Genomic DNA, 13,400 nt, shown 5'->3' with positions numbered 1-13,400 from the left:
GGCTGAGGTTAGTGATCGTGATGCAAAGGCTATTGGCTTCTCTGAGCCGTCTGAGAATTTGTGCGACAGCACCGCTCCAATGCCGTAGGGTGACGCATCACATGCCAACCGAATTGGTAATGCAGGGTTTTAAAGGGCCAATACCTCTTTCGATGTGATTAGTGTTTTGCTCTTCTGGAAAGCTCATCTACATTCGTCATTCCACTTCCATGCACCTGAGTTTGCAGCAGGGTGTTCAGTGGGTGTAGTATTGTAGACAAATTTGGCAAGAACTTATGGTCGTAGTTTACCAGCCCAAGGAACGACCTCAGTTGTGACACATTTTCCGGTGCTGGAGCCTTGACTACTGCCTCAATCTTCTCTGGGGAACTTATGTAATCCCTCTTTATCGATAACGTGGCCACAATACGAGATCTGTTTTCTAAAAAACTCGCATTTGGGGCGGTTAGCTCGTAGCCCATATTCCTGCAATCTAGTGAGCACCTGCTCCAGGTTGGCAAGGTGATCACTGTCATTTTCGCCCGTGACCAGGATGTCATCCAAATAACACTGGGTTCCATTGCCCTCTGTCAAATAGCCGGAGCTGATGCTACCCCGAATACCAGCCGGTTGTATTGGTAGAGACCTTTATGGGTGTTGATTGTGAGGTATTTTTTTGATGCTTCTTCTACCTCCATTTGCAGATACGCCTGGGCCAGATCAATCTTAGTGAAGCGTTTCCCTCCAGATAGCGAGGCGAAAATATCTTCAATCCGCGGAAGTGGCTATTGTACGGTGTGAAGGACCGGGTTCACTGTTACTTTAAAGTCCCCACAGATGCAAACCTTCCTTGGTTCCCCAGGCGTGCTGCTCAACGACTTTTTCATCACAGGGACAATGGGTGTAGCCCACTCACTCCAGTCTACCTTGGACAGTACACCTGAACGTTCCAGACTCTCCAGCTCTGCTTCAACGGCTGGACTGATCACATCAGGTACCGGTCTGGCCTTAAAAAATTTTGGGCTTGAGTTTTCTTCAATTTTAATTGTCGCTGTCATGCCTTTTAGTGTTCTGAGTCCTTGCTGGAACACTTCTATCGCGTCAGTTAGGATCTTTGACAGTCGCCCAGGTGTGACGTCGTCATCCTTTTTGTCAGCCACAGTCAGTGCCTGTATGGAATGCCAATCCAGTTGTATTTTCCGGATCCATTCACGTCCCAGTAATGGTGGTCCTCCATCTTGCAATACATACAGGTCTAGTTTTGGTGTTTCCTTACCGTTATATATAATGGTCACCCTTATTTTTCCATTGGGGTAGACTTTTTGCCCCGTGTACGTCTTCAAAATAATTTTTGTGTCTCTCGAGGGTATGTGTGAGAATAGCCACTCATAGTCCCATCAGTTTATGACTGTTAGAGCTGATCTTGTGTCCAATTTCATCTTTACCTGGACTCCTGCTATCTTGAGAGTGACCCAAATAGTTTGGTGATCCTCCGTTGTGATCATATTATGTAGTTTCAGACAACTCAGTTCCTGCTTTCGGAGTCGTTATCACTCTTTTGTTCGCCTGAACTATTCTCCGTTATCTTATGTACCTTCTTGTACTTCCCTTTGGTCGGTTTCTTATTGCTGGTTTTCTTTCCCGACCTGCAGACTCGTGCTATGTGTCCTACTTTTCCACACTATCTGCACACTTTGTCTTTGAACCAGCAATCATTCTGGTCGTGTGTTGTTCTGCTGCAGCGATAGCACTTCTCTGTTCCATATGACATTTCATTTGTGCCATATTCTTGCGGTCTCTGCTGTATCTCTGCAGCGCCCCGTGCTGCTGCTTCATATGATACCGCAATGCTGAAAGCCTTTTCCAGTGTCAGGTCCTTTTCAGATAAAAGCCGTTTCTGGGTTCCTTCACTTTGAAGCCCACACACAAACTTGTCCCTTAAGGTATCTGCCAGTCCCGCTCCAAACTGGCAGTGTTTCGATAGTTAGCCCAGTTCTGTTAAATAATCAGCATTGCTTTCATCCTTATGCTGGTTCCGTTTGTGAAACTTGAATCTTTCTGCTATCAGCAGCGGTGTGGGGTTTAAATGTTCTTTTAGTATCGTTACTATGTCTTCAAATCTCTTTTGCATTGGCTTCGTTGGGATTACTAGATTTCGTAATAAACCATACGTCTTTGCACCCATTAAATAATAATAATAATAATAATAATAATAATAATAATCAACTTTATTGTCATTGTTAGTGCACAAGTGCAGTACAACGAGCTTCCGGTCGCCTGTCATTTCAATTCACCGCTCCATTCCCACTCGGACCTCACCGTCCTTGGCCTCTTGTACTGTTCCACGGAAGCTCAACGTAAACTCGAGGAACAGCACCTCATCTTCCGATTAGGCACTCTGCAGCCTTCCGGACTCAATATCGAGTTCAACAATTTCAGATCATAACCTCGGCCCCTATTTCATTTTCACTTATATTTTTCCACTCCTTTCCTTTCCCCCCCCCTTTCCTTTTGTTTCTCTCTCACACCTGGCAGCTATCTTTTGCCCTGCCAGTACACTTTACACCTAATCACAGCCTATTACCATCTCGTCTAGCTTCTAATCTCTTTTACTTCTTTTGGTTCTTTTATTCTTTTGTCCGATCGCAGCCCTGCCTTCGATCTAGTTCCTTTTCTCTCCAGTTTTGAAGAAGGGTCAAACCCGAAACGTCAACTCAAATTTCTCTCCACGGATGTTGCCTGACTTGCTGAGTTTTTCCAGCATTTTCTGTTGTTATTTCGGATTTCCAACATCTGCAGTATTTTGCTATCGTACAACGAAATGTAGGCTTGCAGCTCCCGAGAGTGTACATTTAGATTAAGACATTTAAACATTCAACATTCATTTGGCTTGTAATACATTAACATAAACATAACCATAATAAAGTGCATTGGCAGATGTGCAGGCTTTAGAGTTTATTTGTGGAGTTCAGTAGGATGACAGCCCTGGGAAAGAAGCTGTTCCTAAATCTGGTCGTACGGGTGTGAATGCATCTGTAGCGCCTCCCAGATGGCAGGACGGCGAACAGACTGTGGCTGGAGTGGGTAGGGTCTTTGATGATGGTCCGTGACCTCCGTAAACAGCGTTTCTGGTATATGTGCTCTGTGGTCGGTAGCCGGGTGCCGGTAATGCGTTGGGCAGTTTTGACTACCCGCTGCAGGGCTTTCTGGTCATTGTAGCTACAGCTGCCATACCATACTGTGATACAGTTCGTCAGGATGCTCTCTATTGTGCAGCGGTAAAACTTAGAGAGGATCAGGGGTGAAAGGTTACATCCCTTCAGCCTCCTTAGGAAATATAGGTGCTGCTGGGCCTTCTTCACCAGAGAGGAGGTATTGAGGGACCAGGAGAGGTCTTCCGTGATGTGGACTCCGAGGAACTTAAAGCTGTCCACCCTTTCCACCACAGCCCCATGGATGTGGATGGGGGTGTGACTTCCGCCTTTAGACTTCCTGAAGTCCACAATGATTTCTTTGGTTTTCTTGATGTTAAGGGCCAGGTAGTTATCGGCGCACCACTTCACGAGATGCTAGACCTCCTCCCTGTAGGCTGACTCATCGTTGTTGGTGATCTGGCCTACTACCGTGGTATCATCTGCAAACTTGATGATGGTGTTGGAACCATTAACAGCCATACAGTCGTGGGTGAAGAGGGAGTAGAGGAGGGGGCTCAGCACACATCCTTGTGGGGCTCCCGTGTTCAGGGTCAGGGGGGGGGAAGTGTGGTTACCTAATTTGACAGACTGGGGTCTGTTTGTTAGGAAGTCCAGGGTCCAGTTGCAGAGGGAAGTGTTCAGGCCAAGAGTGTGGAGTTTGGTGGCCAGCTTGTTGGGGACGATAGTGTTGAATGCTGAGCTGTAGTCTATGAATAGCATTCTGATGTAGGTCTCTTTACCATCTAAGTGATTCAGTGCAGAGTGTAGAGCAGTTGTGATTGCATCCTCCGTTGATCTGTTTGCACGATAGGCAAATTAACAATACCGACGCTTTCTTGTCATCTGACACCTCATTTGCCTTGCAGTACACCTCTATTCGTTCGACATATGGAGTCCAATCTTCGACTTCATTGTCAAATGCGGTGATACTGCCACTCTTCGGCATTTTGGGTGTGGTTTAAAATGGCGTCTCCCAATGGCTTAAAATGGCGTCTCCCGCGCTTTCCTTCCTCCCCCGCTGTTGCCGATGCCGCTCCCGGAGGTTCTCGCGGCAATGGCGGCGCCCTGTAGGTTTCGCGCGCTTCTCCTGCGCTGCTACCAACGCTGCACTCGGCGGTCCTTGTGGCAATGGCAGCGCCTCGCGGGTTTCTGCGCATCTCTCTCTCCCTCTTGCCGACGCTGCTCGGCCCCTGAACACTGGCTGCGTCCTGTGCGCTCTGCCCTCTCTCTCTCTCCCCGTCGACGCTGCTCGGCCCTTTGCTGTGCCGCTCGGTCGGGCTCTAGCCCGCCGCCGTCCGGGAAGCGTCTGTGCACTACCTGTTGTCAGCCCGTTTCGCTGGACCACCTCGACTGGAAAGCCAAGCCTGGCTCTCGACAGCCTCCCCCGCAATTCTCGAGTCTCTGCTGGATGACTGGGCGGTTGCCCGTGGTCGACGCCTGAGTCTCTGGCCTTGACCTCCAATCCACTGATCTCCAGGAACGAATCCCCGGGAGGTGATGCAGATTTGCAGGTAGGTTCGAACCTGCCTCATCGCCAATGTTACGTCCATGTATAATAAGAAACGGACTGCGGAGAACGGTACAGCAGGTGTTTACTCAACGTAGCTCAAACTGCAACTGATCTGTACAGATTACTACTCAGTGTTATATACAGGTGTGGTCACTGCCGGTACGGCAGTATACATGAGCTGTAAAACATAGTCCCCCTCCTTAAAGGTATATACATTACATTACGGTGATCAGACAGTTGACTCTGGCCTATAAAAACGGTAGGGGAGCCGATGCACACCCACTCAAGGGAAAGGTGCATGAGGTAAAACCTGGACCGGGTAGGAAAGAGTGGCACCAGGAAGGGAATAACCCCCCCCAACACAAAGACGAATTGTTACGGGGGTGGGAAGGATGGTCACTGGCGGAAGGAGTGCAAGAACCCTTGGAAAGATAACAAGGGAAAGAATTCCAAAGCCCGAGCCCAAAAGGCAGGGGCAGGAATCCTTCCCGCAGAGGTTGAGTCACTTTTGGACACCATGAGGTCCTTATTGACTGGCCAGGGGAGAGTAGCAGCCGCTACCGATGCTCTGACCCCGTCAGCCCCATCCAACCCACAGCCCTGACTAGAGCCAGTGCAGCCTGTTTACCTGTGTTCTCTCCGATACGATGAATGGAAAAGACCCCTCCTGGAGATGGAGGTAGAAAAGGTGACGGGGACCTATCTGTTAGGCACGGGGGCATCCTGCACCGTGGTCTACTCAGCTAACCCCACCACCTCGCCTCTATCTAATGGGGTCCCATACAGTCTGTCGGGGTTCACAGGCAAAGAACAGGCTGGCTCGTTTTCCATCCCGCTTGCCATTCGTTTAGGACCGCTCCGCTCTAAGTGGACCTGTGTCCTGATGAAATGGGAAGTGGAGGGTGGAAGAGGGGTCCTGGGAGCCAACTTTATTGTAGGCCACGGGATCCTAGTAGATTTGAGAAATCATTGCCTATGGGGGGGCAGGTAAAGGAAAGAACGGTGAGGTAGTAGTGATCCCAGGAAAGGAAGGGAAGGGGACCCTGTGCACCATGAAGCCCAAAGAGGGTTATAACCTCGAGCTTATGGTCAGTAACACCCCACAGGATTTCCAGGCATTTGTGCAGGCCCACCTGGCCACTTTTGCCACGCACAAACACGACTGCGGGAGGGTCAAAGGGTTTGAGGTCAGCGTAGACGGGGACCCGAATACAGAAACAGTGGCCTAGAAATTCGGTTGGTTTCGCCAGCGATTAGCGCCTAAAGAGCCCGAGATTTGTGGCGTTACCCAATTTTCGGACGTGCGCAGTGATCCTAGCGCATCCTGCCATATTGAGTAGCCTGTTAGTGCCGGTGCTAAGTCTTTGCGCCTGCTCGCGGGCACAGCCAGATAATGACGTCATTTCATTGTGCAACGCCTTTTTGGCGCCCCGTACCGGAAATTCAGTGGCGCCCCCCTCCGTTCCGCCTGGCGCTATTAGTGACAGGTGGATGGAACGTTACCAGGTCCTTCTCGGACTCGGGGTGCGCTCTTTAAAGGGGACAGCACTAGTATAAAAGCGGCAGCCATTTGGCCTGGTCATACTGCTCGCTGCTGGAGAGAGTTGCAGACCTTCAGTTACATAGACTTTTTCTTATTGAGCCAGAGGAGCCTTGGGACCTTCAGCCCTGTCCAGAACAGTTGGATCCAGAAAGCTGACTGCGTCTTACTCGTCGGCCAGAATAATGGGAGCTGCTTTGGAGGGGAACGTCATCCTGGCTGAACAACTGGCAAGGGCACAGAGATGGAGGGAGAGAGGGCCGGGATTGGCCAGAAGGAGGAGGGCCAATGGACGTCGCCGAATCCGACCATACGCTGCCAGGGTTTTCAGGCAGCAGGTCTCCTACCTTACCATGTCGGAGGAGCAGTGTCTGCAAAGGCTCAGATTTGGTAAGGATGTTGTCACTGAGCTGTGCCACCTGCTTGCTCAGGATCTGCAGCCGCGGTTACGGTGCAGGACCTCTCTGTCGGTGGCCGTGAAAGTCACTGTTGCGCTCAACTTTTACGCCAGCGGATCGTTTCAGGCAGCAGCTGGGGACACATCAAATATCTCTCAATTTGCAGTGCATTGCTGCATCCGGCAAGTGACAGCTGCCCTCTACAAAAGGAGGCGCGATTTAATCACCTTCCCTGTGACCCTGGAGAAGCAGGGGGAGCGCGCCTAGGGCTTCGCAGCTATTGCGGACTTCCCCATGGTGCAGAGGGCCATTGATTGCACACATGTGGCTTTGCGGGCACCATTACAGAATCCGGAGGAGTTCCGTAACCGAAAGGGGTTCCACTCCCTTAATGTGCAGCTGGTCTGTGATCACCGGCAGATTATCATGGCGGTGAACGCACAATTCCCTGGCAGCAGCCATGACGCATTCATCCTGCGGCAGACCTCAGTGGCTGACCTTTTTGAGGCCCCAGCTCACCCACTAGGCTGGCTTCTGGGCGACAAGGGCTATCCTCTCTGCCCATGGCTCATGACCCCGCTCCGTTTGCCCAGCACCCCGGCAGAAGAACATTAAATAACAGCCATCAGGCCACCAGGAACATTGTGGAGCACACAATTGGTGTGCTGAAGCAGCGTTTCCGTTGTCTAGACCATTCGGGGGGCGCCCTACAGTACTCGCCGGAGCATGTGGTGCACATCGTTGTTGTCTGCTGCATGCTCCACAACCTGGCCATTCGACGCACCCAGCCAATGCCAGCTGACCCTCAAGGTCCAGCAGAGCAGGCGGACGAGGAGGAGGAGGAGGAGGAGGAGCATGCGGGCGAGGAGGATCAGGAGGAGGAGGAGAGGAAGATGGGAGGGCTCCAGAAACTGGAAGGGCCGTTCGTCAGAGGCTCATAAGGACTCGGTTCTAGGCCCCTCGGACGGAATGGTGGCTGTGATTCGGACAGCGCCCTCCGGTTCGCTGTAAGCCTATGAAGGCCTCAATGATTGTAAATAGTGTACAGCTCGATTGTAAATAAAAAGTTTTCTTTATTTTCAAACAAGTGCTTCCTTCCAGCATGACAACGTAATGGTAACAGAAATCATAACTAACACACTAACAGATAACTGTCTGGCAACCCAGCGAAACTAACCAAACCATAACAAACAAACACAGCAGGTGTGGACGGCCTATAATCCGGAAAAAGAGACATCTTAGCACCTCCCTCTACTGGTGACCCCTTGAGGGAGACCGACTCCTCTTACGAGGTCGGCCCCTTCCCTCCCTGCAGCTCCTCCGTAATTGGACCCCACTGGCTGCATCAAGGCTGGGGGATGCCTGCTGAGTGTCTGGAAGCGCTGAAGCCCCTGAGGGACGCCTGGACGACCTCTGGGCTTGGAGGTCCCGCAAGCAGGCTGCTCCAACTGGGCATGTCTACTAGCAGTCTGCCGCGCAGGTGGTGGCAGCTGCTCTGCTGACGTGCCAGCGGTGGCATCAGGACTGCTCACATGCAGAGAGAGGACAGCTGCACCGTGGTCAGCCGAAACACTAGCACTCTGACAGGGCCGCACAGGACCATACGCCACAATCGACTGCTCCACAGATTCATGGCCTGCTGTGGTGCTGCAAGGGCCTGGGGTGATCTTGCCTGATGCAGCTAGGGTGGCAGCAGAGAGTGTTCGCGTGGCCTCAATTTGCGTGTGGACGAGGCCAGCAAGTGACTGCGTGGCAGCAGTGAGGACCTGCATGGCAGGTGCCAGTGCTTCGGAAAAGCCATGGACAGTCCTTTCCACTGCTTCGGACAAGGCCGGAACACTCCTTTCCACTGCCTCGGACAAGGCATGGACAGGCCTTTCCACTGCCTCGGACAAGCCCTGGACAGACGTTTCCACTGCCTCGGACAAGCCCTGGACAGACCTTTCCACTGCATCGGACAAGCCCTGGACAGACCTTTCCATTGCTGGGCCGAAGCCCTGGACAGTCCTTTCCATTGCTGCCCCAAAGTCCAGCACACTCTTTGCCAGTGTGTTGATCGACTCAGGCATCCTCCCCACTGCAGCCATCAGCTCAGTGTGCCTGAGCCGGGCCTGGGTGCTCATCTCGGCAAGGCTACGCACCTCCTCTGCACTCTGTGCAGCAGTCATGGTGGCCTGCCTCGCCCTCCGGGGAGACGGCCCCCGAGCGTCCCTACCCCCCGCGCGTTGCTGCAGGCCGCTGGTTCCTGCAACTGGCTCCTCATCAGAGCGCCCCCCCTCCCCTCAAGGGAACTACTATCCCCAGTCTCCAGATGCGGTGGCTCCCCTGAGGCTGGCATGGATGGTCCGGCTTTCTCCTGGTCGTCGCCTCCGGAGGCACTGGCACTGGCAGCTTGAGGGGCCGGCTCCCGAGCTGGTGATGCAGCATCTGAAAGCAGCGAGGTTGAAGAGTGGCTTTAGCAAAAGGACAGTTTGGCAGCAAGGGATGCAACAGTGCGGCAATGCTATGACATGGCTCCACATTGAGAAAGCATGCTGGCGGGGGAAACAACGGGAAGGTGACAGCTGTAATAGTAGACAACCTTACCATCGCTGTGGACAATGGGGTCGGCAGCTGCAGTGGTGACAGGACCACTCAGACGTCCTCCCACAATCTGGTGGACTCTCTCCTCGAGATCCGTCAGAGGCTCCAGTTGAGGACGGCCTCCTCCGGTGCGAAGCTGCTCCTTGCGGTTTCTCGCCAGCTTGGCCTGCAGGGCAAAGGACGGGAAGTGATGTTACATGATGCCCTGAATGATGATCTCATGCCCCCCATGGTGGAACAGCCCTTACATGATGCCCTGGGTTATCATCTCATGCCCCCCATGGTGGAACAGCCCTTACATGATGCCCTGGGTTATCATCTCATGCCACCCATGGTGGACCAGCCCTTACATGATGCCCTGAGTCAAATGTGCATGTGTGTGACCAGAAAGGGCCATGGGTGCTTGCTGGCAGATGGCCAGTGAGGCATAGCACATCCTGTAGCCATAAAGTCAGGTGCTAATGGAGGGATGCATAAGTTTACATTAACTCCACTCACCCTCACAACCCAAGTGAGGTCATTGAATTTCTTCCTGCACTGCACAGGGCTCCTGGTCGCCATGCTGCTGGAATTGACCCTCTGAGAAACATCCCTCCAAGCTCGTCGGTAGTCCTTATGATTAGGCCTCCTGCCATTGTCGGGGTAGAGGACATCTCGCCGGCGCTCCACTGCGGCCAACAATTCCTCCAGAGACTCATTGGTGAAGCGCTCTGCTCTCTGCCTCACCCTCTCCATATGCTCCAAGTTTTTTGCGCCAGAGAAGGGCCTGCGCCGATTTGCAGGCCTACAAGGTGCAGAGTGTGGCTGCTGGAGCTGCCTGACCCACCCCTTTAAGAGCTTGCCGGTGCCTGGAAGTCTCGAGGTCATGGGTAATTGAGAGCACCTGCACTGCGGCTGGATGCCCCGATATTGGGTTGCGCCGGCATGTTAGCGCCTTAGGTGCCCCGTGTAACGCCTGAACTCGCGCCTCAATCACCTTTGGGGCGCTGCAACCCAATATAGCATGAGGTGTCGATAAGTTGCGTCTGGCTATAAAATTTGCACTTCGCCAATTCTAACGCCCCAAGCGGGGCTATACCCAATTTCTAGGCCAGTATAACTTCCCCAGGGAAGCAGAGCCAGACATGGAAGCAGCCATGTCCTATTTAGTACAGCAGGGAGTGCTGAGACCGATAGTCGCCTACGTGAATTCTCCACTGTGGCCGGTTAGAAAGCCGGACAATTCCTGAAGGGCCACGGTGGACTTTCGGGTGCTCAATAGTAACATCCCAGCCTGTGCACCTAAAGTAGCAGCAGCTGCCGACCTGATAGGAAGTATTCCAGCATCCGCGACCACTTTCACAGTGCTGGATATTTCCAATGGGTTTTGGTCCATCCCTGTAAGGAAGGAGGATCAGTACAAGCTTGCCTTTAAGTTTAAAGGGCAACAGTACATGTGGAGCTGCTTGCCTCAGGGTTTCCATAAAAGCCCCAGCATTTTCCATCAGTGCATGGTAAACAGTTTAAGGGAGTTCAGCCAGCCCAGACAGTTGGTACAATATGTGGATGACCTGCTTCTCTTCACCGATTCGAGAGAGGAGCATGGCCCACTATTGGCCGAACTGCTGGAGTTGCTTGGTCAGAAGGGTTTTAAGGTAAACCCCAAGAAAGCGCAGATCGGCCAGCAGGAGGTGAAATTCCTAGGCCTGACCGTGCGCGCTGGAGAAAGGGCCATAGATAAGGCTAGGAGAGAAGTGGTACAAGACTTACCGGTCCCCAACACAGTGACGGGTGTGAGGTCGTTTCTAGGGCTAACCGGGTACTGCAGGGACTTTATTGAGGACTATGCAGCCACAGCGGCCCCTCTGCACCGACTCCTACACAAGGGAGTGGAGTGGCTTTGGGGTGAGGGTTGCCAGGCAGCATTTGTCAGGCTCAAGAAAGACTTGCAGACCGCACCAGCTCTAGGGGCAATGGATGGGGGGAAAGGGTTTTTCCTGGAGATAGCAACCAGCGGGGACAGCCTGAGTGCTGTGTTGCTCCAAGAGCGGCACGGCAGGCTGAGGCCGTTGGTCTACTCCTCCCGGATACTCACGGATGTGGAGAGGAGCTACTCCAACTGTGAACGGCAATTCTTGGCCATACATTGGGCTGTGAAAAGATCATTGATCTTCACAGGCACCTCTCCCATCACCCTCCTCACCCATCACACACCCACGCAGATGCTTCTGGATGGGAGGATTAAGGATGGAACAGTGAGCAGTGCCCGCATTGCCCGCATTGCCCGCTGCACCTTGCTCCTCTCACAGATGGATCTTAGGGTGAAGGGTCTCTGCGAGCCAAAGCTCGCAGCCAACCTGGTATATCCTGGAACAGCCCACCGGTGTTCCATAGAAGGGGTTTGTAATGATACCAGCAAATAGAGATGGTATTTGCCTGTTTGATTATGATGCCTTACCAGCATGTTTGCATGTATTGATTGCTTGTGCCTGACCAGCAGAGGGCATGTGACAGAGACAAGCAAGGCAGTTTAGTTTAGTTTCAGTTTCGTTCTAGATGCATCACTAGCATGATGTCTCCTGTAAATGCTGTTAAAAGAGTTGAACAAGCTTTAGATTAAAAGACATTCTCTTTCATAAATGTCTCATCATTGAACCCACAAAGAAATCAATACAGGGTTTGGGATGTGAACATAGGTTTACGGGCCGGGATACATCCCACAGGCCGCGAGATCTATGTAGACGGTTCCAGCACGTTATCTGCTGGCAAGCGTCTCACGGGGTGTGGAGTTTACGACCCATCGGCAAACATTGCCCTGGCATTAAGCTCCCCAGCACCATGAACGCCCAGCAGGCTGAACTGTCTGTGGTAGTGTACGTCGTTACACACCCCAAAATCTTCCCCACCCCCTACACGATTTGCTCGGACAGCATGTTCACGTGCAATTCGTGTACGGAGTACCTGGCCACCTGGTCCCGTCGCGGATACACCTCCGCCGACGGGAGACGCCTCACATTAAAGCCCCTGCTGGAAAAGATCCTGGCAACAGTGGGGGAGGAAGGGGAGGTTTTCATCCATAGGGTGAAGGCCTATTCCTCCACAGAACCCCGCGGCCAAGGCAACCAGCAGGCTGACTTGCTCACCAAGGAGGGTGCCCGCACAGGCACTTTCTGGGACCCATTTGGTCGAGACCCATGGCGGCAATCAGAGGTAGGGACGGGGCCCAAGGGAGTGTAGGGGTAGCGTTAGCCCCGGACTTTAAGATGGTCCAAGCCCAAGACCCCGTCCTCAAAGCAGTCCTCAATGCAGTAACTGAGGGAAAAAGGGTAGAGGGTCCGTACGGCACAGCAACCCTCTCCGTACAAGAGGGCATGCTGTTCCGGGGGGAACACTGGGTTGTGCCACAGCAACACCGGAGGGAATTCCTTCAACTGGCCCATGAGGGCCCAGGAGCGGGACACCCCGGGCCTGAGACCACCTGGCAGCGGGTGGAACAGGCGGGATGGTGGCCGGGACTCAGGGAAGATGTCCGCGAGTTCTGTGCAGGCTGTCTTGTGTGCGCTGCTAACAACCCTGACCCCCCATAAAAGGAAGGTACCCATGGGACATGTCCGGAGGCTAGAGGGACCATGGCAGTCGATACAAGTCGACTGCATCGGGCCCCTACCCACCGCCCAGGGAGGCTATAAGTACTGCCTAGTCCTGGTGGACGTGTTCACCAAATGGGTAGAGGCCTTTCCCTGTAGACCAGCCACAGCTCTGGGTACTGCCAGGATCCTGGTCTGGGAAGTGTTCTCGCGTTGGGGACTTCCACAGTATATGGAGTCCGATCAAGGGAGTCACTTCACCGGACAGGTTATGCAGAATACCCTTATGCTGCTAGGCATCGAGGGGAAATGGCACGTGGCCCACAACCCGCAGTCATCAGGGATTGTGGAAAGAATGAATAAGACCCTAAAAGAATGGTTGAGGAAGGAAACGGTGGACTCACACCGTAAGTGGGCCGAGGTCCTACCGTTGGTTCTGATGGGGATCCGGGCCAGCCAGTCTAAATGCACGGGGTTCTCCCCGTTCAAACTAATGACCGGCAGGGTTATGCGGACCCCCACCCATGTACTAGCCCCAGTGCTCACGGAGGGTCAGCTCAGGGAGGTAAACTGGGACAGGTTCGCCCGAAACCTCTTTGAGCACCTGAAGCATGTCCATGAGCAGGCGGC

This window comes from Somniosus microcephalus, chromosome 7, assembly GCF_052327205.1.
Source record: "Somniosus microcephalus isolate GS21.2 chromosome 7, FLI_Smic_1.0, whole genome shotgun sequence".
Taxonomy (NCBI): Eukaryota; Metazoa; Chordata; class Chondrichthyes; order Squaliformes; family Somniosidae; genus Somniosus; species Somniosus microcephalus.
Note: the sequence above shows the minus strand (reverse complement) of the source record.